Source organism: Choloepus didactylus, chromosome 17, assembly GCF_015220235.1.
Source record: "Choloepus didactylus isolate mChoDid1 chromosome 17, mChoDid1.pri, whole genome shotgun sequence".
NCBI lineage: Eukaryota > Metazoa > Chordata > Mammalia > Pilosa > Megalonychidae > Choloepus > Choloepus didactylus.
Window position 1 is genome coordinate 5,400,033 of NC_051323.1, and position 27,337 is coordinate 5,427,369.

General features: G+C 39.7%; 1 long non-coding RNA gene across 1 annotated transcript; it reads left to right on the top strand.

Moving 5' to 3' along the window:
• Positions 1-2,771: 2,771 nt before the first annotated feature.
• On the top strand, positions 2,772-27,318 carry LOC119512571. Its single transcript, XR_005212406.1, has 3 exons — positions 2,772-3,460; positions 26,431-26,639; positions 27,155-27,318. It is a non-coding gene; the product is annotated as an uncharacterized LOC119512571 (long non-coding RNA).
• Positions 27,319-27,337: the final 19 nt, after the last annotated feature.

The following is a 27,337-nucleotide window of genomic DNA, read 5'->3' on the forward strand; positions in this document are numbered from 1 at the left end:
ACAGACAAACAAATGCTGAGACACTTTGCCAATAAAGGACCTGCCCTACTTCAGATTCTAAAGGGAGCCCTACCAACAAAGAAACAAAGAAAGGAGAAAGAGATATAGAGAATTTTAACAGATATATATAGTACCTTACATCCCAAATCACCAGGACACTCATTTTCCTCTAGTGATCACGGATCTTTCTCCAGAAGGGACCATAAGCTGGGACATAAAACAAGCCTCAAGAAATTAAAAAAAAAAAAATTGAATATACTCAAAGCACATCCTCCAACCACAATGGAATACAAATAGAAGTCAGTAATTTTTGAACTGTAACTCCACTATTTACTTCCTACATGATATAAAATACACAAACTCTAATGACAAATCAGTGGTTTTGAACTCAATGTAAAATATGTAATTTTAGACAACTATATAGAGGTGGGGGAATGGAGGAGTATGGGAACATAGTTTATGTGTCCTATTGAAGTGAAGGTGGTATCAAAGAAAAACAAGATTGATATGCATTTGGGGGGTTCATTTTAAGCCCCACAGTAAACACAAAGAAGTTTTCAGAGGGTATGACCATAGAGATGAAAAGTAGAGTTTGGGTTGGGAGAGATGGGGGAAGGGGCAATGGGGAGTTAAGAAATGAGTGTAGGGTTGCTGTTTGAGGTGAAGGGAAATTTCTAGTAATGGATGATGGGAAAGAGCATTACAACATTCTAAATGTGACTAATCCCACTAATGGAAGGCTAGGGAGGGGGTGGAATGGGAAGGTTTAGGCTGTATATATGTCTCCACAATTGAAAAAAAAAAAAAGTCTAAATAGATGACAATTGAATGCCAAGGATGAACTTGGATGGGATTGGAGGATAGAGGACAGGTGTTTCAAAGGGACACAGTTGAGACATAAGGAAAATGAAATATAGAATATAAGCTTCATATCATTGTTGAATCTCTTGTACTTCTTAGCTGCGCTTAATGGGATTGCATAAAAGAATGTTCTTGTTCATGGGAAGTGTATATGTGAATTACAGTGTATGTTCAAGGATATGTGCAGCTCACTCTCATATGTTCGGAAGACAGCAATAGATGATAGATGATAGATAGGGAGGGAGGGGAAGAAATAGCAATGTGACTGCACATTAAAGTTGGTGGATTGGGCTATCGGGAGAGGGGGGTCAGGGTATGATGGAATTCTGAGTATGAGGTTAGTATTTTTTTTGCAACTGTTCCTATAACTTTGAATTTATTTCAAAATAAAAAAAAAAAAAAAAACATACAGAGATTGTTCTTTTGTAAGTCCTGAGCCCATGATGAAAGAAAAACTCTCACTAAAACTAAGCACATTGGCAGCTATCCCAAGCGGGCCCCACTGTTCCTTACTTTAGGGATGAAAAATTGTAGTCTGGATGAAATTATCTTCTCCTAAATGTGCTGATTGCTTCACCTGGAAATCCTGATTCTGCATCTCACATGGGGCACAATTGTGGTTTCCTGTCCAGCAGTAACCACGGTGATGCAATGAATTACTCAAGACAGAAGTCAAGAGAGGCAAGAGTGAGAACAACTCAAGGGAGAGTGTCCCCCTGAGCAATTCTCATCTCAGTTTTTATTGAGATTTTTAGGGTAGGGAGATGTGCTGGCACTCAAGGCCTTTTGGGGAGACAGGAGGGAAGGCAGGACGTTCTGACTTTTATGACACAAAGATCAATAGGCAAGCAGACAACAGATAAGCCTGGCCTTGGGAGTGGAACGTACTACGTGCAAAGAACATAGTGTAGCAAAGTAAGACATTCCCATCGTTTTCCATAGGAGTTTAGACAAGGGCAGTCTTCTGCCTATATGCATGCTGAAGCAGAAGCAGAGTTTACAAGTTTTTATCCACAGAATTCCCACAGAGTGAAGCTGTGAGACATGCCATGAGGTGAATGGATTCTGTAGATAGCATTTTGAGTGAAGTACACCAGAAACCAAGGTAGACACTATAATGCCTCACCAATATGGACTAACTACAATGTGTAAACTCAGAATTGAATCTTAGAGCACAGCCTAATAGGGAAATGCTTATAATTGTGCCTAAGAGTCTCCCCCCGAATGCCTCTTTGTTGCTCAGATGTGGCCCTCTCTCTCTAGCTAAGCCACCTTGGCAGGTGATCTTACTGCCCTCCCCCTTACATGGGACCTGACTCCCAGGGGTGTAAATCTCCGTAGCAATGTAGGATATGACCCCCGGGGATGAATCTGGACCCAGCATTGTGGTTTTGAGAGCATCTTCTTGACTAAAAGGGGGATGCAAAATGAAATGAAATAAAGCTTCAGTAACTGAGAGATTTCAAATGGAGTCGAGAGGTCACTCTGGTGGACATTCTTACACACTATATAGATAACACTTCTTAGGTCTTAATGTACTGGAATAGCTAGAAGTAAATTCCTGAAATTATCAAGCTCCAACCCAGTAGCCTTGACTCCTGAAGACAATTGTATAACAGTGTAGCTTACAAGGGGTGACAATGCGATTGTGAAAACCCTGTGGATTGCACGCCCTTTATCCAGTGTATGGATGGATGAGTAGAAGAATAGGGACAAAGACTGAAAAACAACAAGTGTTGAGCATACGTTGATTTATCCTCATTGAGATGATATTCTGTGACCACACTAACATCCACTTAAAAGCCAAATAATCAGAGAGCTACATAAACTACAATTTAAAAAAAGAGAGAGAGCTCATCATGGCTGGTTCTCGGGGAGGCCACACCGCTTGGGCCAGGGGCGGTGATGGCAGCTCTGCATGCCCCACTGTGCTTGAGAGAGGATAGAGGAATCTGTGCTGCCTGAGGATGGGGTATTTATATGACCCAGGGTGGGGCGCCCACCTGATAAGCAGCTGGGGCTGCCCGTTCCCAGTGTCTGGGTCCAAGGCCTAGGCAGGCCTTTCGTTAGATCTGACATCTCCCTGGGCTGCAAAATGGAAACAGCTGAAGCATCTGCACACAGTAGGAAAGGAGCTAGAGACAGGGCTGGGAGGTGGCCAGTGGCCATTGTCTGTGACCTTCCCAGCGCCCACTGCAAGTCAGACTTGGAGAAGACAGTGGTGGGATCCCCACCTCTGTCGGCTTTGAGCGGGTGGTCTTGGATGCCTGGGATAGGGGCCTGTCCTTCAGTGCTTCCTCAAAGCCAGGAGCTGACCAGTGGAGGTGAGACAATGTCATCCCTCAAAACCAACTCTCACAAATCAGGAGCATTCTTAAAATAGATCTGTAAATAGGCCAGTAGCAGCGATTTGTGTTTGTGTATGTCTGACGCTTACAAAGCTCTTTGACATATGACCTGTGATCTCATTCCATCTTCACAGGTGAGGAAAAGAGCTCAGTGTGCTCATGTGACATGTTCTCACAGGAAGTGCTAATATGGTCAAATCCTGAGTGCATAGACCTACCAGGAGGGAGAGAAGCTGACCACACTCTCACAGGTGGGATCTGTAGACCTGCAGCGAGATCCTGATGTCTTGGGTGTGGCTGCAGTGGATCCCTTCCAGCCCCATCACACAAAATGACAACCTTGGACCCAGAAGGCCCTCCCGTTGCTCTTGGTTTTATCTTCAGGATGTGGCTGTATGGTCACATTTGTCCAGCTAGTTTAGTTTCCTCACAGAATGATCCTAGAATTAAGTCATGTGCATATCCACTGAGCATTTCTGTTCCTGTGTGGGTAATCAGGCTTTATCGTGGTGGATGACTGGGCAGTTGGAATAGCTGGCCACCACCTCTCTTTCAGCTATTCAAATAGAATGATCTAAACATGGGGTTGGTTTGTTTTAGTTTTTGAAGAAGTTCCATTTCTTCCACCTCTGCTTTCAAGCTAAAGAAAGAGCATCATCAGCTCCTTGTCAGGCCATTGCCCCTGTAAGGCACTGCTGGGGACAGGACTTGTGCTGGTTTGAATCTAGTATGTCCCCCGGAAAAGCCATGTTCTTTTAATCCAACCTTGTGGGTGCAGACCTATTTTGGTTAGGATCTTTTGATTAGGTTGTTTCCATGGAGATATGCCCTCACCCATTCAAGGTGGGCCTTAATTAGTTTGCTGGAGTCCTTAAGAGAGCTCAGGGGAGAGAGACAGAACTCAGAGCCAACAAAGACACAGAAGCCTGGAGAAGAAGACAGAAAGGCATCTGGAGATGCTAAAGCTGAGAGAAAAGCTTAGAAAGAAAATGCCCAGAGACATTTTGGAGTCAGCCATTGAAACCAGAACCAGGAGAGAAGTGAAATCCAGAGTTTGCCCCAAAGAAGCTAAGAGAGGACCCCCAGACACTTAGAGAGAAATGCCCTGGGAGAAACAAGCAAGGACACACAAGAGCTGAGAGAGAGAAGGTAAAAGAAGCCCAGAGACATTTTGGAGAAAGCCACTGAAACCAGAAGCTAACCCTGGGAGGGGCCCAGCAGACTGCAGCCATGTGCCTTCCCATGTGACAGAGGAACCCCAGATGCCAAAGCCTTTCTTCAGAGAAGGTATCATCCAGTTGATACCTTAACTGGGACATTTTCATGGCCTTAGAACTGTCAATTTGTGAACTAGTAAACCCCTGCTGTAAAAGCCAATCCATATCTGGTATTTTGCATTCCAGCAGCTTCAGCAAACTGGAACAGGTACCATCCTGGGCCTGGAAGGGCCCACAGTCTGGGAGGGGAAATAAGAGCTGTACAGACCTGCAAGGGAAGCTTTCCTCTATCCCCAGGCTCAGGACCCACACCCGCGGCACCAGCCCCCACCCTCTGCCTCCCAACCACGACCATGTCTACTTAATTCACCTAATTCCAAGGGCACTCAAAGTACCATCTCTGTTCTGTTTCTGAACTGGGCTCCCTCTAGAAATCACTGCCCAACTGGGGTAACAACTCAGCAGTGCACACGAGGCACCTGCCTTTCCTACTCTTCCCATCGCTTCCAAGGTGCCTTCCTGCTCATCTCTCCAGACATTAGTCTCAGAACTTGCAGAGAGGAGTTGTGCCTCGTATTTGTTCCCAAACAGTACTCATCACCACTGCTTCTGGTTCCCTCCCCACCCTCACCCCCAGCCCCCAAGTCGTGGCTGTGCAAACACCTCAAAAACCACACAGCTTTCAAAGCTTTGAAAAACTAGGACCAAAACCTTTTTTTTTTAACTTAACTTTTGATTTGGCAGTAATTTCAAACTTATAGGACAATTGAAAAAATAATACAAACTCCTTATAGAGAATTCCCACATACCTCTATTCCCCAGTACCCAGATCCACCAACTTTAACAATTTGCCACTTTTGCGTATTATTCACACACATACCCACCCCCTCTCTCGCATCTATTTATCTATTTTCTAAAATTTGAGAATGGTCGCATATATCATGCTCCTTGAACACATAACACTCCCACGTTCACTTCCTATGAACAAGGACACCCACGTATGTAATCACCTTAAACACAGTTATCAAGTTCAAAAAAATTAATGTTGATGTAAAGCCTACATTCTACATTCCAATTCTTTCTTATGTCCCAATAATGTCCTTTTGAGCCTTTTTAATGCAATTTTATTGCGATATATTCACCTACCATGCAATCATACAGTGTACAATCAATTGTTCACATTATCATCATATACTTGTGCATTCAGCACCACAATTTTTAAACATTTTCTTTACTCCAAAAACATAAAAATAAGAATAAAGATAAAAGTAGAAAAGAACACCCAAAACATCTCATACCCCTCCCCACCCCCCCATTATTCATTTACTTTTTGTCCACAGTTTTCTACTCATCTATCTAAACACTGGATAAAGGGAGTGCGAACCACAAGGTTTTCACAATCACATGGTAAGCTATATAGTTACACAATTCTCCTCAAGAATCAAGGATACTGGGTTGCAATTCAACAGTTTCAGATATTTCCTTCTAGGTTATTCTAATACATTAAAAACTAAAAAGGGATATCTATGTAATCCATAAGAGTTACCTACAGAATGACCTCTTGACTCCATTAGGAATCTCTCAGCCACTGAAACTTTCTTTTGTTTCATTTCTCTTCCCTCTTTTGGTCCAGAAGGTTTTCTCAATCCCACAATGCCGAGTCCAGGCTCATCCCCGGGAGTCATGTCCCATGTTGTCAGGGAGATTTACAAGCCTGGGAGTCAGGTCCCACATAGGGAGGAGGGCAGTGAGTTTACTTGCAGATTGGCTTAGAGAGAGAGGCTACATCTAAGCAACAGAGGCCCTTTGGGGGAGACTCTTAGGCACAGTTATAAACAGGTCTAGCCTCTCCTTTGCAGTAACAAGCTTCATAAGGGCAAGCCCCAAGGTCAAGGGCTCAGCCTACTAATCAGTAGTTCCTAATGCTTGTGAGAATATCAGGAATTCCCCAGGTGGGGAAGTATAGTATTTCCACACTTTCCCTCAGTCCCTCAAGGGGTCTTTGCAAATACTTCATATTCTATCCCCAGATTACTCTGGGATCTATTGGGGCTTCACACTTATCTGTAAAAACCAACCAGATCTCACCCCCATTCGAGTTTCCATGTAATTACAGTGTTTGAAAAAACTGACCATAAAAGTTAAATTATATTGTGTGCTATGGAAAATACAGATTTTACACCAAATGAACATCTCTTCCTTTGGTCCCACACAGAATTTGAAGTTTTAAAACACAGTCAATATCATCCTTTACCCTTTAGTCTGATTAACCTTAGTCCCAACCAAGTCCATTTTGTTCATATCTCTAATTGAGGTCCAATCTCTTTTTCAGCTTTTTAAACATTTGCTGTATGGGGTAATGCTGACATTCTTGCTGCCAAACTCTAACTCTCAGTCTCAGGTGTCACACAGATACCCAAAGTTCCAGGGACCAAGCAGGTTATACACAAACAGCTCAGCATCTCAGAATTTAGAAATAACAATTACAACTCATGAATAGATGTGACTGCTGTAAGAGCTTACAATTTAGGAACCTTTACAATAGGCCTTCCCCTGATAATCTATGCTCTCAGATTCAATTCTCAGAGTTTGCCTATTATAATTTGTCCATATTAGTGAGGTGTGACAATGTTTGTCTTTTTGATTCTGGCTTATTTCACTCAACATACTGTCCTCAAGTTCCATTCACCTAATTGCATACCTCACAACTTCATTCCTTCTTGCAGCTGCTCAATATTCCATAGTATATACACCATAGTTCACCATTCTGTTTATCAGTTGATGTACACTCAAGCCACCCCCATCCATTGAAACTTGTGAATAATGCCACCATAAACACCAGTGTGCAAGTGTCCTTTTGTGTCCCTGCTCTCAGTCCTTCCAAGTGTATACCCAATAAAAGGGTTGCGGGACAATATGGCAACCCCATTCATAGCTTCCTGCAGAATCACCACACTGCCTTCCAGATGGGCTGCACCATTCTAATTCCCCACCAAGAGAAAATAGTTACATACCTCTCTCCACATTTTCTCCAGCACTTGTATCCCTCTGTTTATTTTTTAAACTGTTTTATTCACACACCATACAATCCATCCTAAGTAAACAATCAATGATTCCTGGTATAATCACATAGTTATGCATTCACCACCACAGTCTATATGAAGTTATTTCCATTTCTTCTGCAAAGAAAGAGGAAAAGGAGGGAAAAAATGAAGAATAAAAGTAAAAGACACAAGGAAAATAAAATAAAATGCGATGAAAAGTTCAGACAACAACATCAAGAATCCCATATCACTCCCCTGTATCCCCCTCTTATGGACATTTAGCTTTGGTATATTGCCGTTGTTACACTCAATGTAACAATGTAATGGATGCATCTTACAATGTTACCATTAACTATAGACTCCAGTTTGCATTGATTGTATTTTCTGCTATACTGACCAATTTTCAACACCTTGCAATGTTGACATTCGTTTTCTCTCATGTAAATACATTTTTATACTTGTATATTTAATCACCATCATTGACCACTTTGTGTTTCTCTAAGTTATACAATCCCAGTCTTTATTCTGTATCTTTCCTTCCGGTTTCATACATGCCTGTACCCTCCCCTTTCAACCATAATCCCACTCATCTTTGTTCAGGGCATTCACAATATTGTGCTACCATCACATAGTATTGTGCTGTCCATTTCTAGATCTGTAAATCAATCCTATTGAGCCTTCTGTACTCCTTTAGCATCAAATGCTCAATCACTAACCTCTTTCTATCTCCTGTTTCTGACTAATTTCACTCAATGTAATGTCTACTTTCTACCATTTGTCTTTGAATTTTATATGTCATTTTTTCCCTCTCTCTCTCTTTTTACATTTCATTTCTACACTCTTCTCCAAACCTCTCTCTCCTTGTGTTCTAGTTTGTTAATGCTGCTGGAATGCAAAACACCAGAAATGGATTGGCTTTTATAAAAGGGGTTTATTTGGTTACACAGTTACAGTCTTAAGGCCATAAAGTGTCCAAGGTAAGTCATCAACAATCAGGTACCTTCACTGGAAGATGGCCAATGGTGTCCAGAAAACCTCTGTTAGCTGGGAAGGCATGTGGCTGGCATCTGCTCCGAAGTTCTGGTTTCAAAATGGCTTTCTCCCAGGATGTTCCTCTCTAGGCTGCAGTTCCTCAAAAATGTCACTCTTAGTTGCTCTTCAGGTGTTTTTCCTCTCTTAGCTTCTCAGGAGCAAGAGTCTGCTTTCAACGGCCATCTTCAAACTGTCTCTCATCTGCAGCTACTCTCTCAGCTTCTGTGCATTCTTCAAAGTGTCCCTCTTGGCTATAGCGCCTCTTCAAAATGTCACTCTCAGCTGCACTGAGTTCCTTCTGTTTGTCAGCTCATTTATATGGCTCTAGTGATCTAATTTAGACCCACCCTGAGTGGGTGGGGTAACACCTCCATGGAAATTATCCAACCAGAGTCATCACCCACAGTTGGGTGGGGCACATCTCCATGAAAACACTCAAAGAATTACAATCTAATTGACACTGATATGTCTGCCCACGCAAGATTACATCAAAGATAATGGCATTTGGGGGGACATAATACATTCAAACTGGCACACCTTGCTTTTCCTATCTGCGTGTATTTCTTGATTTAGTATTCCTTGTAGATCAGGTATCTTGTTCACAAACTATCTTCCTGTTTGTCTGAATATATTTTAAACTCCCCCTCATTTTTGAAGGACAGTTTTACTGGATATAGAATTCTTGGTTGGCAGTTTTTCTCATTCAGTATCTTAAATATATCAGACCACTGCTTTCTCATCTCCATAGTTTCTACTGAGAAATCTGCACATAGTCTTATCGAGCTTCCCTTGTATGTGATGGATAGCTTTTCTTTTGCTGATTTCAGAATTCTCTCCTTGTCTTCGACATTTGATAATCTGATTATTAAGTGTCTTGGAGTAGGTATATGCAGATCTATTCTGTTTGGGGTATGCTGTAATTTTATGTCTTTCAGAAGAGATGGGAAATTTTCAGTGATTATTACTTCCATTATTCTTTCTGTCCCCTTTCCCTTCTCTTCTCCTTCTGGGACACCCATGACATATACATTTGTGTGCTTCATGTTTTTCTTAAATTCCCTAAGACCCTGCTCATATTTTTCCATTCTTTTTCCCTATCTGTTTGTGTGTGTGTGTGCGTGTGTGTATAGGATTTCAGATGTCCTGTTCTGTAGTTCATGAATCATTTCTTCTGCCTCTGCCTCTTCAGATCTGCTGTTGTATGTCTCCATTGTGTTTTTCATCTCTTCTATTGTGCCTTTCATTCCCATAAGTTCTGCCAATTGCTTTTTCAAACTTTCAAATTCTTCCTTATGTTCACCCAATGTCTTCTTTATATCCTTCATCTCTTTGTTTCATCTTCCCTCAACTCATTATTTGATTTTTGAATTGATTTAGCATATTTGTTTGAAGATCTTTAATTAATTGTTTCAACTCCTGTATCTCATTTGAAGTGTAAGTTTTTTCCTTTGGGTATATCTTCATTTTTCCTAGTGTGACTCATAATTTTTTGTTGTCTAGGTATCTGGTTTCCTTGATTACCCCAAACAGATTTTCTGAGACTAGACAGACCCAGGTCTGAAGAGGTGGGTGTAATCAGTAAGAAGTTTCCCTGAGGACGAGACCCAGCAGGTTGTCTGACTTCCCTGTGAAGCCTCTAGACTGTGCTTTTCCAATCCTACCCAGCAGAAGGCACTTGTCAGCCTGCAACTTTCCACCAGTGTAAACATGTGTGGTGCCTTTAATTCTCAGCAGACCTGTCCCTCCCAGGGGCCAAGGGTGAGTAAGAAGCCAAACTTAAGCTGTTTCTGTTTTTCTTCCCCTCCTCCCAGGCCCTGAGGCTGAATTCTCTGAGGAAGGGCAGCCACTTGAGCTGGGCCATGCCCCCCTTTTCTTAGGGAAGTTAAGCCCTTTAGGAAATTACTTCCTTCACTTGACTTTTTCCTTTGTCTCTCTAACTGTCTTAACTCCACCCTTGCCTGGGTCAATGCTGACAATTGAATATGCCTGAGGCTTTCTCTAGTGAGCTGCTTAGAATGAGAGAAAAAAAAGAAAAAAGAAAGAAATCCCCTTTTCAGAGCCAGTCCCCAGCCCCCCAGTTTCACTGGTCAATTGGAGTTGGTACCTGGTTATGTGTGCCACTTTTCTTGGGACACGGCCCTTTTTCAGTATACTGAGTTCAGCAGACACCAAGAGCCTGTGTTTTTATTTATTATTTCTTTTTTCCATCAGCTCTGCCTCCTCTCTGCTGGGGGAGACCTCAGCCCTCCTTTCCTGCTTGCTCTGGGTTTGTCTGTGCTTGTAGCTTGTATTCATAGTCCAGATTTGTTAATTAAACCACAAGTGGAGGTTTATTGAGCTACCTTCTCTTTCTCCCAGCAGAGATTGTTTCTTTTTCCCACAGGAGGTTGTTCCAACTCAGCCCTCCATGCCAGTGGGGGAGGAGGGCACCAGCTCCTCAGTTTGGAGAGCTTTACTTACATTTCTAAGCTGCGATCTCAGTGGTTCCACCCATTCCAGACTGGTGTATGATGTGTGTCAGGTCACACATGTCCCCCAAACAGTTGTATCAGACTATATACTTGTTGTTCCTGGTTATTTACTAGTTGCTATAGGGGACTAACTAAGTTCCACATCTCCCTATGCCACTGTCTTGCCCCGCCTCCCCTTTTAAGCCTTTTATCCTCCATTATTGATCCCGTCCAGGATCACGTATTGCATTTGCCATTGTTTCTTTAGTTTCTAATGCTTTCTTTTATCTTTTAAATGTGGAAACACATATACAACATAAATCTTCCATCACAACCCCTCCCAAGTCTAATGTATTCAGTGGGATTAATCACAAAATGTGGCAGTACCCTTCCCATCATCCATCACTAGAACTTCCCTTTCCCTAAGACAGAAACCCTACAGCCATTTTCTATTAACCCCCCCTTCCCCCAGCCCCTTCCTGTAACCTGTAGTCTGCTTTCTGCCTTTCAGTTTGCATATTCTCTCATATTTTTTTGTGGTTACCATGGGGCTTAAATCTAACATCCTAAATCTATAACAATCTCATTTGCTTTGATACCAACTTCCCTTCAATAGAATGAATATGAACAGGATGTTCCTCTGTCCTCCCATCTTCATGTAGTCCTTGTCACAAATTATATATTTATATATTATGAGTTCAAAAACATGATTTTTCATTACATTTTATGCATTTGCTGTTTTGATCCTGTAGGAAGTAAAAAAGTGGGGTTACAAACCAAAAATACAATAGTACTGGCATTTATATTTACCCATGTTTTCATCATCACCAGGGATCTTTATTTCTTCCTAAGCAGTTTTGACCTATTGTCTAATGTCCTTTTCTTTCAACTTGCAGAATTTTAACATTTCTTGTAGGGCTGATCCAGTGGTGACAAAGTACCTCAGCTTTTGTTTTTGTTTTGAATGTCTTAATTCCTCCCTCTTCTTTGAAATATGACTTTACCAGGTATGAAATTCCTGGTTGGCAGTTTTTGAGTTTCAGCACTCTAAATATATCTTCCCAGTGCCTTCTTCCTGCAATGGTTTCCAATGAGAAATCAGCACTTAGCATTATTGAGGCTTCCTAGTATGTGTCTGGTTGCCTCCCTCTTGTGGCTTTCAGAATTCTCTATCTTTGGCATTTGACGGTTTGATTATAACATAGCATCATGTGGGTCTCTGTTGGGAGTCCATGGAGCATCTTAGATGTGTATATTAATGTTTTTTTCATTAAATTTTGGAAATTTTCAGTCATTATGTCTTCGAATATTCTCTCTGTTCCTTTCACTTTCTTTTCTTTCTGGGACTCTATGATGAGTATATTGGTACGTTTGATGGTAACCCACAGGTTCCTCAGGCCCTGTTCACTTTTCTTCATTCTTTTTTTTTCCATCTACTCCTCATACTGGTTTCAATTGCCTTATCTTATCACACTATGACTGATTTTATCAATATACTATCAATATATTGATGTTGTTAGGGTCACATATGTTCATGATTTTTAACTCCTCTCCACATACTATTCTTCAGTGGTGCTCTATATCACCATTATTACATTTATTTTAATTTTGTTTGCTACTAATATTCCTACTACCAGTTTTCCTTTTACTGGTATTTTCTTCCCTTTATTGACTGAAAAATCTTTCCCTTTTTTCATTGAGCTTTGACAGTCATGAATATGAAACTTTTTGTCCTCATCCAATCTGTTTTTCCCAGGCATTTATTCGATGAATTCCAAATGTGATCGTATTTCTTTTTCTTTTGCCCGCCCCCTTTTCTGCCTTCTTTTAGAGTGATAATTTTTATTTCCCTAACACCCTCACTTTTTTCTTCAATTTTATTGAGATAAATTCACAGACCACACAAACCATCCAAAGTATACAATCACTGACTCACAGTATCATCATAGTTATGCATACATACCCATGATCAATTTTAGAACATCTTCATTACTCCAGATTAGAAATAAGAATTAAAAACTCAAATCCTCCTATACCCCTTATCCCCCCTATTGTTGACACAGTATTGGTGTAGTAAATTCATTACTGATCATGTAAGAATATTAAAATATTACTGTTAACTGTAGTCCATAGTTTGTAATAGCTATATTTTTCCCATATACCCCCTATTATTATTTTTTAATTTGTAGTAGTTCATGGAAGAACTTATTTATATTTGTAGTGTTAATCAGTGACATACATGACTTTAAACAACCACTTTCAATCAAATTCAACTACAATACAGCACTATTATTTATAATCCTAATAACAAGCTGCCATCACCTCTATCCATTCCCAAACATTTAAGTTCAACGTCATTAACAATTCTGCACACATTAGGTAATCACTCCCCCTTCTTTAGCTTTTATCTCTAGGTACCCAATACTCTTCATTTTAAGACTCTGAGTTTATATGTTCTAGTTAGTTCATATTAGTGAAATCATACAATATCTGTCCTTTTGTGTTTGGCTTATTTCTACTCAGCATTATGTCCTCAAGATTCATCCATGTTGTCACGTGCTTCAGGACCTCATTCCTTCTTACTGCTACATAATATTCCATCATGTGTACAGACCACATTTTGGTTATTTACTCATCTGTTAATGGACTCTTGGATTGTTTCCATCTTTTGGCAATTGTGAAAAATGCTGCTATTAACATCACTGTGCAAATGTCTGTTCATGTCCCTGCTTTCAGATCTTCTGGATATATACTGAGAAGCAGAATTGCTAGGTTGTAGGGCAACTTGATATTTAGTTTTCTGAGGACTGCCAAACTCTTCCTCAGTGACTTTACCATTTTACATTCCTACCAGCAGTAGATAAGTGCTCCTATTTCTCCACATCCTCTCTAACATTTGTAGTATCCTGTTTATTTAATAGCAGGCATCCTTGTAGATGTGAGATGATATCTCATTGTAGTTTTGATTTGCATTTCCCTAATAGCTAATGAAGATGAACATTTTTTTTCATGTTCTTTTTAGCCTTTTGTATTCCCTCTTTGGAAAAATGTCTATTCCTCTCTTGTCCATTTTATAATTGGGTTGTTTGTGTTTTTATTGTTGAGTTGTAGGAGTTCTTTATATATACTGGATATCAAACCTTTATCAGATATATGACTACCAAATATTTTCTCCCATTGAGATGGCTGCATCTTTGAAGCACAGAAGTGTTCAATTTTGAAGAGTCCCCATTAATCCATTTTTTTCATTGCTCGTATTTTGGGTGTAAGGTCTAAGAAGCTTACATTAGGTCTTGAAGATGTTTACCTATATATTCTTCTAGGAGTTTTATGGTACTGGCTCTTATATTTAGGTATTTTATTCATTTTAGTTGATTTTTCTATAGGGTGTGAGTTAAGAGTCCTCTTTCATTCTTATGGATATGGCTATCCAATTCTCCCAGCCCTATTTATTGAAGACACTATTCTTTCACAGTTCAGTGGATTTGGGGGTCTTGTCAAAAATCAATTGACCATAGGTTGGAGCATCTATTTCTGAACTCTTGATTCAGTTCCATTGATTGATATGTCTTTGTGCCAACACCATGGTGTCTTGACCACTGTGGTTTTATAATATGCTTTAAAGTCAGGAAGCATGAGCCTTCCCACTTCATTCTTTTTCAAGATATTTTTGACTGAGGCCCCTTACCCTTTCAAATAAATTTGATAATTAGCTTTTCCATTTCTGAAAAGTACATTGTTGGAATTTTGATCTGATTGCATTGAATCTGAAGATGAACTTGGGTAGAATTGACATCTTGATGATATTTATCCTTCCAGTCCATAAATATGGAATGTTTTCTTATTTATTTAGGTACTCTTTGATTTCTTTTAGCAATGTTTTGTAGTTGTCTGTGTACAGTTCCTTTACATCTGTTCTGGTTTGCTAACTCTGCCATTATGCAAAATACCAGAAATGGATTGGATTTTATAGAGGGGGTTTATTTGATTACAAAGTTGCAGTCTGATGGCCATGAAAATGTCCAAATGAAGGCATCAACACAAGTATACCTTCACCAAAGGAAGGCCAATGGTGTCTGGAAAATCTCTGTTAGCTGGGAAGGCACATGGCTGGTGTCTGCTGATCCCAGGTTGTGTTCCAGCTCTACTCTCAGTTCCTGTGCATTCTTTAAAGTGTCTCTCTTGACTGTAGCACCTCCTTCTATCTATGAACCTTTTTATAGGACTTCATTGATTCAATTAAGACCTACCCTGAATGGGGGGGATAACGCCTCCATGGAAATTATTCAAAGGTCTCACCCACAGTTGATTGAGTCACATCTCCATGGAAACACTCAATCAAAGGATTCCAACCTAATCAATACTAATATGTCTGTCCCCAAAAGATTGCATCAAAGAACAAGGCATTTTGAGGTACGTAACACATCCAAACTGGCACAACATCCTTGGTTAGTTTATTCCTGGATATTTGATTCTTTTATTTGCTATTTTAAATGGAAGTTTTTTCTTGATTACCTCCTCAGGTATCTCATTACTTACATATAGAAACACCACTGGTTTTTTTGCATGTTAATCTTCTATCCTGCCAATTTGCTGAATTTGTTTATTAGCTCAAGTAGCTTTGCTGTCATTTTTTCAGGATTTATTAAAAATAGAATCATGTCATCTGCAAATAGTGAAAGTTTTACTTCTTCATTTCCAATTTGGATGCCTTTTATTTCTTTTCTTTTCTTTTTTTTTTTTTTTTTGCTTAATTGCTCTAGCTAGAACTTCCAGCACAATGTTGAATAACAGTGGTGACAGGGGTACATCTTTTTCTTTTCCCAATCTTCAAGGGAAAGCTTTCAGTCCTTCCCCACTGAGTATATTAGCTGTGGGCTTTTCATATATGCCTTCTATCATGTTGAGGAAGTTTCCTTTTATTCCTATCTTTCAAAGTGCTTTTATCAAGAAAGTATGCTGGAGTTTGTCAAAAGAGTTTTATGCATCAATTAAGATGATCGATTGGTTTTTCCCTTTTGATTTGTTAATGTGGTGTATTACCTTAATTGATTTTCTTGTGTTGAACCACCCTTGCATGTCTGGGATGAAACCCACTTGGTCATGGGGTATAATTCTTTTAATATGCTGTTGGATTCAATTTGCAAGTATTTTGTTAAGGATTTTTGCATCTATATTCATTAGAGAGATTGGTGTGTAGTTTTCCTGTAGTGTCTTTATCAGGCTTTGGAATTATTGTGAAGTTGGCTTCATAGAATGAATTAGGTAGTATTCCCTCTTGTGATGGTATGAAGCTGTTGTGTACTTCAGAAAAGGACATGTTCTTTTAATCCATTCCTGTGGGTGCAGACCTGTTATGGGTGGGACTTTTTGATTAGGTTATTTCAATTGATATATGACCCACCCCTCACCCCATTCAAGGTGGGTTTTAATACTTTCTTGGAATCCCTTATGAGAGGATAAAGGACAGAGAGAGCTCAGAGAGCTTAGAGAGAAACACCCAAAGAAGTTTGAAGAGAGTTTACAGAGAAAAGCCCCAAGAGTTGCTGAGAGAGCTACTGAAGGCAGAAGCTGAAAGCAATGGAACCCAGGAGAGAAGGACCCACAGACACTGGCCATGTGCCTTCCCGTGTGACAGAGGATCCCTGGATGCCAGCAGCCTGTCTTCAGAGTCCAGGTATCAGGCATCATCCTGTTGATGCCTTAACTGGGACATTATCATGGCCTAAGAACTGTAAATTGTGTGTTTATAAACCCCCATTGTAAAAGCCAGCCCATTTCTGGTATATTGCATTCTGGCAGATTTAGCAAACCAAAACACTTCTTATTCAATTGTTTTGGAAGATTTGGGGCAGGAAGGGTAATTCTTCTTGGAATTCTTGGTAAAATTTACCTGTGAAGCCATCTGGTTCTGGGCTTTTCTTTGTTGGTAGGTTTTTGATGACTGATTGAATCTGTTTACTTGTGATTGGTTTGTTGAGGTCTTCTATTTCTTCTTGTGTCAGTGTAAGTTGTTCATGTTTCTAGGAAGTTGTCCAAGTTGTTCAGTTATGCCATTGATTATAGCTCTTTCTTCCTTTTTAATGTAGCCGTTTAGTGTTATTTCCCCCTCAGCACTTCCATGGCTCCATCCCATAAATTTTGATAAGTTGTATTCTCATTTTCATTTATCTCAAGATATTTCCTGATTTATCTTCCAGCTTCTTTGACCCACTGATTGTTTAAGAGCATGTTGTTTAACTTCCACATATTTGTGAATTTTCCAGTTCTCTGGTTGTTATTGATTTCCAGTTTCATTCCATTATTATCAGAGAAAGTACTTTGTATGATTTCAGTCTTTTAAAAATTATTAAGACTTGTTTTGTGCCCTAGCATATGGTCTACCCTAGAGAATGGTCCATAAGCACTTGAGGAAAATGTATATCCTGCTGTTCTGAGGGGCAGTGTGCTATATATGTCTATTAGGTCTATTTCATTTATCATTTTATTTAGGTTTTATGTTTCCTTATTGATCCTCTGTTTAGAAGTTTTATCTATTGAAGAGAGTAGTGTGTTGAATTCTCCCACTATTATTGTAGAGAAATCTATTACTCTGTTAAGTTTTGCCAGCATTTTCCTTATGTACTTTGAGGAACATTGATTAGGTGCATAAATGTTTATGATTGCTATTTCTTCCTAGTGCATTGCCCATTTTATTAATATATAGTGTCCTTCTTTATCTCTTATAACAGTTTTTCATTTAAAGTCTATTTTGTCTGATATTAGTTTGGCTACCCCAGCTTTTTTGTTTTGTTTTGTTTTGTTTGTTCCTGCTTGTGGGAAATATATTTTTCCATCTTTTCACTTTCAACCTATTTTTCTCTTTGGGTCTAAAATGAGTCTCTTGTAAAAGGCATATAGATGGATATATTTTTTTAATCTATTCTGCCATTCTGTGTCTTTTGATAGGGGAGTTTAATCTATTACCACTCAATGTTATTACTGTAAAGAGAGTAAGTACTTCAACCATTTTACCCTTTGGCTTTTATTTGTCATATATATGTATGTATATATATATATATATATATATATATATATATATATATATATATATATTTGTCTCTTGTTATCCTTTTAGCTACCCTAACTAATATTCTTCATTTCTATGCCCTCCTCCAGGCCTCTCTCAGTCTTTTCTTTTCAGCCAGCAGAGCTTCCTTTGTATTTCTTGTAGCACAGGTCTCTTGTTAATGAATTCTCTCAGCTTATGTTTATCTGTGAATATTTACAACTCTCCCTCATTTTTGAAGGACAGCTTTCCTGGATAAAGAATACTTGGCTGGCAACTTTTCTCTTTCAGTATCTTAAATATATCAAACCACTGCCTTCTCACCTCCATGGTGTCTGATGAAAAATCAGTACTTACTCTTATTTGGCTTCCCTTGTATGTGGCAAATCTCTTTTCTCTTGCCACTTTCAAAATTTTCTCCTCTTTGGCATTTGACAGTCTGATAAGCATGTGTCTTAGAGCAGATCTATTCAGATTTATTTTATTTGGAGTACGATGGGCTTCTTGAATTTGCATATTTACACCTTTTATAAAGGTTGGGAAAATTTCTGCCATTATTTCCTTGAATATTCTTCCTGTCCCCTTTCCCTTCTCTCCTCCTTCCGGGACACCCATGATGTGTATGTTTGTGCACTTTGTGTTGTCAATCATTTCCCTCAGATCTTGCTCAAATTTTTCCATATTTTCCCTATTTGTTCTTTTGTCTTTCTGAATTCAGTTGCTGTGTTCTAGCTCAGAATCTTCTGCCTCTTCAAGTCTGCTGTAGTGTGTTCTTAGTGTATTTTTAATTTAATCTACAGTCTTTTATTTCCATAATGCCTGTTATTTTTTGTGTAGTATTTCAAATTCTTCTTTATGCTCTCCTAGTGTCTTCTTAATATCCTTTATCTTTTTATGCGTATTTTCTTTTGTTTCTTTGAATTTATTCAGGAGATTTGTTTGAACATCTTTGATTAATTGTTCCAGATTCTGTATCTCCTCTGAGTTTGTTCCTTTTTCTTGGCCATTTCTTCTTGTGTTTTAGTGTTCCTTGTGATTTTTCTTGCTGATATCTGGTCATCTGATTATCTTGAAGTGTCTATTCTGAAGATCAGTTTCTCTCTCTCTCTCTAAATTTTAGGATTTGATTGTTGCCTGGGTTTGTATTAGGGCACTGCTTTCATGGTTGGGTCATCCGTATTTCTCAGCCAAAATAGGGCTTGGCACCCATGCAGAGGGTGTAGACCAGCTCTGATGGGTCTGGGATAGGTCTGGAGAGGGTCTGAAAAGCCCTGCTGCTCCCCTGCACTTCTGGCCTTCCCAGCAGATAGTGCTGTTTGGTGACTTAAGCGTCCTCCGAAGCTGTTTCCCTCCTGGAGCCCAGGCAGTGTCTGACCTGGTGGGGCTGAAACTGCAGGTCCCTGTGCCCCTCACTTCACCTGCCCAAACCTGGCTCAGTGTGGCGCTGTGTCCCCTGCTTTACTTGTACAGAGGATTCCCCCAGCTTTTTCTCCAGTCTGCAGCTGTTCCCAGGCAAGGATCAAGCCTCCTGCTGTTTCCCTCAAGGGTGGGGAAGGGCTTTCAGACCCAGAACTGGAAGCACAGTGCGTGTTCATGTTTCCTCAGGCTTTTTGTCCCTCACTGACCTGAGCCTTGAAATGTCCTCCCTGGCTCCCCGGTTGATTTGAGCAGTTTGTCTGGCTACTTGCTGCTTTGGGAAAAGTAGATTTTGCTGTTCTTTCCCTAATCCTCCATTTTGGAAATTCCTCCTTGCTGCCCCTTTGTCCTCTGCCCTCCCTCATGGCATAAGTCCTGCTGTGGGTCCCTGTGGGCTCAGGTCTCTGTGTCTGGCTGTAGGTGAGATCTGCTCACTGCTGTGAGATTTTATAGTCTGTCCCTGGTGGGAGGTGGGAGGGTCCTGGCTGCTGCCTCTGGGCACTTCCCAAGCTGTGTGGGACCGGGAGAGGGCGAGGGGAGAGGACTGGCCTGTCCGTGATAGTAGTTTTCTCGCTGACAGTTTTCTCTTCCTTTTATTCAGCATTGTGGGATCCTTCTCCAGTCTATACCTCCCTCCGGAGTTCTGAGCAAGTGAGATTTGTCCTTTTTTTTTTTCACTGTATCTTTGGGGAGAGGTTTACTGTAGCTGTGTTATGTCACCATGTTGATGACCATTCCCTTAATTTTTAACATATGTTTATATTTTCTTATCAAGGATTTTCAATTACCAGTATTTCTTCCAAATGAGCTTTAGTACATTTAGCTCCCTTTCAACTCCTAATCTATAATTTTTTTTCCACATTAGTTTTTTAGTGATTTTCCCCCCTTTTTTCCTTTTTAAAAACAGCTTTATTAAGATATAATTCATACATGCTTCACCCATTTAAATTCTATAGTTCAATGGTTTTTGGTATATTCACAGAATTGTGCAACCATCACCACAATCAATTTTAGAACATTTTCATCACCCAAAAAGAAATGCCATCCCCACTAGCAGTCACTCCCCACATCTCCCCCCAGTCCTAGGCAACCAATATTCCACTTTCCTTCTCTATGCGTTTGCCTATTCTGGACATTTCATGAAAATGAAATCATACAATATGTGGTCTTTTGTGACTGGCTTCTTAGACTTAGTGTAATGTTTTCAACTATGAAGTTTTTCATACATATAAAGGAATATATGAATCATTGTTATAAAAAAAACAAACCTGTAAATCCACAAACCAATGTAGGAAATAAAATAGCACCATGAAGGCCCCTCTATACCCACCATCACCTATCCCATCCCTTTGCTTCCCCCATTACACTTGTGAATAAATTTTTTGTTTTAGTTTTTACTTATTTGTATGGGCTAATGCTTAATGATTTCTTTACTCATCAATACTTCTTGTTCCTCTTTACTTCCTGAGTATTTTTAAAAAACTATCCTGTCTGACCTATAACATGCTTTTTAAAACTGAGAACTGATTTCCTTCCTCAATCCAGAGATTGTTCTTAACTACAAGCTCTGTGTATTTTGCCGTTATTCTTTCTAAAATTCATATTAGAAATATGCTGAAGTATGACATCATCTCAGGTTTTCTTTTCTGTCTTTAAGTTCCTCATTTCTTTTTAGTTGCATCTAGTCTATTATTAATTCCTTGGGAATTTAAAAAAATTACTGATAATTTAATTTCCTGCCTTTTTTTATGTCCACAGTAATTCATCCATATCTTACATTATCATCACTTAGTTGTACACTCCTCATCACTCTCCATTTTAAACAACATATAATAGTTACTTTTAAGTCCTTGTCTGTGTTTCCCTAAGTCGGCTGTTTCTATTAGTTCTTTTTCTCTCCTTATTATGAGTCATATCTTCTTGATCCTTCACATCTTTCAATTTTTTTTGTATGCTAGACTTTATGTATAAAAGAACAGTAGCAATATAAGTAAATAACCCTTTTTCCAGAAAGTGCCTGCCCATAAAAATGTCTGGCAGGTGGGGTAAGGGCTGCTTTCTTTGATCTAATCAGAAGTTGAACTGGGTTGGGGCTGTGTTACAGCTTCAGTTTCAGTTCTTATTTTTAAATGTCTTGACGGTGAGATCAGACCCCTTTCTCCAAAAGGGGATATACGCGGTGAGAATTTGAGCTCCCTCTTTCTCTTTGCTTTCTAGCCTACCACCCCGTTTAATGTGCTGCTGCATATTCAACCCAAGTCCCATGGAGGAGAATTGGTGGTTGGGAGTAATTAGCTCTGTGCTTGGGGTTTTCTACATTCCAATTTTTTACTCCAGCCCATGGTCTTGAAAAGTTTTTCTGGTTTCTCCTTTACCATCAAAGTCTCTCTGTCTTTGGTAAGCAGATGCATGTCTCTTCTCACTTAGGAATTTCTTCTCTGGAACTTTACATGGACTTCTTTGCATCTTCAGCTCCTCAATGTCTTGAATGAAAAATATTATTTAAAAAATGTTTTCTTGTTACAGTGAGTCTTTCACAGCCTTTTACATCTTAATGTTGTCTGTTTTTATTAGCTAAATTAACACTTAGTAGTTTCAGATACTTTGGGGAAAGTCAGTTGTGTACAATGTCCTGCTGAGCACAGGACTTTTCCTGCACTGGCTCTGGAAGACTCATGTCTGTTACTAGCAGCATGGCCCAGAAAGCCTGATTCTCCCTGTCTTCATACCCAGTGTATCAAAACTGCCTGGTCTATTTCTTATCCATTCCTTTTTCTCTGCCTTACTTCAGTGCTTACCATGTCATGTCAACCATAAATAAGATCCCAACAGGCCTCACCATCTCCACACTTATACTTTTCTAATCCAGCAAACCCTTCATGGTCTATATATAGACCTCATATCACTTGAAAAGATTTTAATCTTTGCTTTCATTCTAGGGCCCACTCACCTCAAAATTCTAATTCACTAACTCTAGGGTGAAACTTAGTAATGTGTATCATTTTAAAAAATTCTAAAATTCAGCCAGATTTTGGAACTGCTACCCAATCTATCTTCCTACTGCCAGCTATCTTCCTAAATGATCCCCGATTGAAATCCTTCAGCACCTCCTACTCCCTGACATGGGGCTTCTTGGACACTGTGGAGTCCACCGAACCCCAAGCCAAGCATCCAGAAGAGCACCTTCTCTTTAATATTTTATGTTTTATCTTACAATTCGTCTTAAGGTTCTAATTCATAATATTCTTGCTTTGGTCAGGATTTGGATTAGGAAACAAACCACTCAAATACTTTAAGCAGTTGGAAGAGCTAGAGGATTTAGGAGTCAGGAAACTGCTACTGGACTTTAGGTTTTGGTCAAGCCACCAAAGCTGTAATTAAGGGGTCAGGCAAGAAATTTGCCCTTGCTTTAGCTGCTGCCTGGCACCCAGGGAGACCGGGACTACACAGAATATGGAATGTGGCCACTGTGACACTCATAACTCTTGTGCAATCCTCAACTTCAGCTCATTTGTGACACCTAAAAAATCACATCCAAGTCTTTAGCTACATGGGTTTAAAGATAATGTAGCATTTTCTTCTTCCCAGTTCCTGCTCTAAAGAAGGTAACATATAAGATAGAAAAGAATGCCAACCAATACACATTACCCATTTAAAATAATAAAATAAAATAAAATAATACAAAAATAATTCCTCCATGACCCTTCACTTAAAATCTGTGCTCCTCTTACCCGCAATGCCTTTCCCATCTCCTGAGCTAACAGATTAAAGCACAGAGGAAGGCACTTCCACTTCTGGAAATGGCAGACTGGGTGGGTCAGACAATACACCTGCTGAGAACAACTAAGGAAAAGATGACAAAAAAATTTTTAAATATGCTCCCCTTCTAGTTTGCTAGGCTGCTGAAAGCAAGTATCATGAAATAGGTTGGCTTAACATTGGGAATGTATTAGCCTACAGTTCTGAGGCTGAGAAAAATGTCTAAATCAAGCCATCATGAACACAATGCTTTCTTCCTGAAGATTGTCTGCTGGCTACGCTGACTCCTCAGCCACATGGCAAAGCACATGATGGTGTCTGCTGGTCTCTTCCTTCTCTTCCAGGTTTCATTGCTTTCAGCTTCTTGCTTCCTGTGGCTTTCTCTCTGAATGAATTTCATTATCTTATAAAGGACTCCCTGCACCACGACTTAACTGAAGTAACCTCATCCAAAGTCCTATTTACAATAGGTTTCCACTGATTAGAATGGATTAGCTTTAGGAACGTGAGTCTCAGGGTACATGCAATTCCAAACCACCACACTCCACCCTCTGCACTCCAAAAAGACATGTTTCTATATGCAAAATACATTCATTCCATCACAATATCCCAAAAGCTTTAAGTAATTTCAGTAACAATACCAAGCACAAAGTTTCATCAAAATCGGTTATGGGTGTGGTCTGTCCTTGGGCACAAATCCCCTCCGGCTGTGGACCTGTGAAACCTAGAGAAGTTGTTTGCTTCTGATATACAAAGAAGGGACAGGTATAGGACAAACATTCCCATTTCCTACTTACAATAGGTTTACACCAACGGAAATGGACTAGCTTTAAGAGCATGATTTTCTGAGGGTACAAACAGCTCCAAACTACCACATACTTGAGATCAAGGGAAACCCACAAGGCAGTGCTTTATAGGGCCAATATACTCTGCTGTTGCGAGTGCAAACTGGAACAACTGCTTTGAAAAAGTTTGGTATTACCAAACATTAGAATATATTAGACTGTATCACTTAGTGATAATTTATTGATCTGCTTTGTGCACATTTCTGTGTCTGTTAGACTTCTCAGAGGAAGGTTCCCCTGCTCCTTCCTAGGCTCCCTGTGTGGGCTATTCTATTCTGCTTGTTTCACCACCCACACTGCTAGACCAGGGGAGAGGCACTTCTCTGCCGCCTTCAGTTGTAGCTTGTGCATACCATTAGCATGCTCTTGCTTTAGAAATTGCTGAGAGAACACCACTGGCTCTGGCAAATTAGTTTCCTGCCTTCTGCAAGGATGCTTCCTGGGTTCTCAGGATTGTGGTTATTGTATAGTGGTACCTGGCACTCTGTAACCTTTTGAAGGGAAAAAGAACTAAGACTATCTTTATAACACTTCCATGCCTGTGTCCAGCCAAGCACAGTGGAAAACATTCAATAGTTGTGGCACTGGGGAAAAGGTCTTTCCAGTAAATCACTGCCATGCACCTTGAGCGTCTCTGCACGATCTCCCTGGGTGTACCAAGAATTCAAAGCCCTGATCATTCTTTACTTGGGCCACTTCTCAGGGTGGTGGCTGCACTGAGGAAACTTGAGGGATGAGGTGCTGTCTCCCCTCTTGACACAGAGCAAGCTAGCTTCCACTCTCCGTAAAAGCCATCAGTCTCCTAAGGGCAGCGTTTCTCTCTACAGCTCACTGCAGGCTCCCATCTAGACCCACCAGTGCTGCCCATGGGCTGGGGAGCGGGAAGGATCTGCACAGCATGTGGACCCAGGCTTCCTGCGATCTGTAGTGTTGAATGAACGGTAAAAAGCTAGCTTGTTAGCTTGTTAGGTAGGTTAAAACCCAAGATCCTTTGCAGTTCTTGACACTCATACCTTTCCGTTGCCAACTGAACAGGTTTTTCTCTAGAGGTAACCCTATCCCAGGGCTTCCCTCGGATCTTTCTTCAATGTTGAAGATCTTCCACGCTCCCTGATGGGTAGTTTTTGCTTTACGTATTTTGAAGTTATTAGGCACATAGAGGTTTAGATTTGTTATTTCTGGTGAACTGAGCCTATTTTCCAATGTGTAGAACTTTCATTCTGGCAATACATCACCTGAAAGTCTATTTTGTCATCTAATATTAATATAGGTGTCCCAGCATTCTTTTGTTAGTATTTATCTTTCTCTATCCTTTTGCTTTCATCCTATGTCCTCCTATTTTAAGTGTACTGTTTTAGATATGAGTTTTTTTTTTTCTTAATGCAGTCTACAATCTTTGCTTTTTAGCTGGTTAGTCCCTTTTTATTGATTACTGATATTTTGGGGTCTCTTTCCACCATCAGATTCTTCACTTTTGATACCTTGAGCCTGGTCTATTTGCTTTTTCCCTTCCTGTCTTCTTTTGGATTGCCTTCCTTCCCACCCCACTTCTGTATTTTTTTCCCCTCTAATTAGTTTGGAAATTAGATACTATTATCTCAATAGTTACCATAGAATTCTTAACATGAATACTTAAAGATTAAGGATAGTAGTATCTTTACTTTAGTTTCCCTAAAATGCCAGGATTTAAAATACTTACCTCTAACCTTACCATAATGAATTATGTATTGTCCATAATTCTAATTTAGCTAGTTTAAAAAAAATTACTTCTATACTACTTTTACTTAAATTTATCCAAGTTTACATTTTTCCTTGTAAACCATTCTTAGTGTAGGATATGAGATAATTTTCTTTCGTAATTTTCTATCCTTATAAGTTTCTTCAATAAGGGCCTATTGATGATAATACACCTTAGTTTTGTCTGAACATGTCTGTAAACAAGGGGAAATAATTTTGATGGGTCTAAATTTTTGTTTTAGAATGTTTTGCATCTAGTTTCTTCTGATTGTTGCTGTTGAGAAGTCAACTGTCAGTCTGTCACTCCTTTGAAAGTTTTCTATCATTTTTTTCACTGGCTGATTTCAGAACTTGTTTTTAGTGTTCTTCAAATTCATTGCTATGTACTGCGCAGGTGTGGAATTATTTATCCTGCTTTGTTTATTGGGCTTTCCTAATCTGTGGGTTGGCATGTGTCATTAGTACTGGAAAATTCTCAGTCCTGTGTATTTCCCCTTTCCTCCTCATCCCCGCTGTGATGGCTAAGTTAATGAGTCAACTTGGCCAGGTTTTGGTGTCCAGTTGTTTAGTAAAGCAGCACTGGCCTGATTATTACAGTGAGGACATTTTGTGGACTTAAATCATCAGTAACTTGATCGTGTCTATGGCTGATTATTACATGTATAATCAACAGAGAAGGTTGCCCTTCAACAACGAGAGATGTGTCAATCCAACCAACTGAAGGCTTTAAATGGAGAAGTGATAATTTCAACAGTCAGAAGAGAGAACTTTCAACTCTACTTCAGCGAGTCAGCTTCTCTGGAATTCATCCAAAATCTTCATCAGAGTTCCCAGCTTGTGGCCTGACCTATGGAATTGGCACTTGCCTATCTCCGCAGTCATGTGAGACAATTCTTATAAAGATCTTGTAATATTTACAGATATCTCCTGACAGTTCTGCTTCTCTAGAGAATTCTAATACATGCACCATTCTCTTAGCTTTCTGTCACCGATGAAACCAGTCTCCTCATGCTGTCCTTGTATGTTCACATCTCTTCATGGCTGTTTTTTTGTTTTCTGTGTTTTTGATGCTAGATTCTGTGTAATTTTTCTAGACTCTTCCTCCAGTTTGTAACTGAACTTTTCTCAATTTTTTCTGCTGAGTTTCTAATTTTAATCATCCTGTGCTTCATTTCTATAAGTTCAATTTACTTTTTTCCCAAATCTGTCTGATCATTTCTGGCAATTTCTTTGTCCTATTTCCAATACACTCACTTTTAAGACATATTAAATATTTTAGAATATAAGCACTGGATCATTCAGAATCTGCAAATTTTGCAGGTCTAATATGGTAATTTGAAGGTTCTTGCTAACTCTTGCTAATGGTGACTTTTTGTCTTTATGTTTTGTGTTAACAGTTTTGACTGCGAATAATACCCGCGAGACTCGTGTGAGGCCCGACTTGAGGGTGGGAAACTTATTTCCATGTTACCACTGTAACAAGCACTCAGACATCCCTTTGTATCTGATTCCTCTGCTTTTAGAGTCCCCTGAGCAATCTCTTATACCTATAACATCCCACAAAAGGTGAGTTGAGCCCA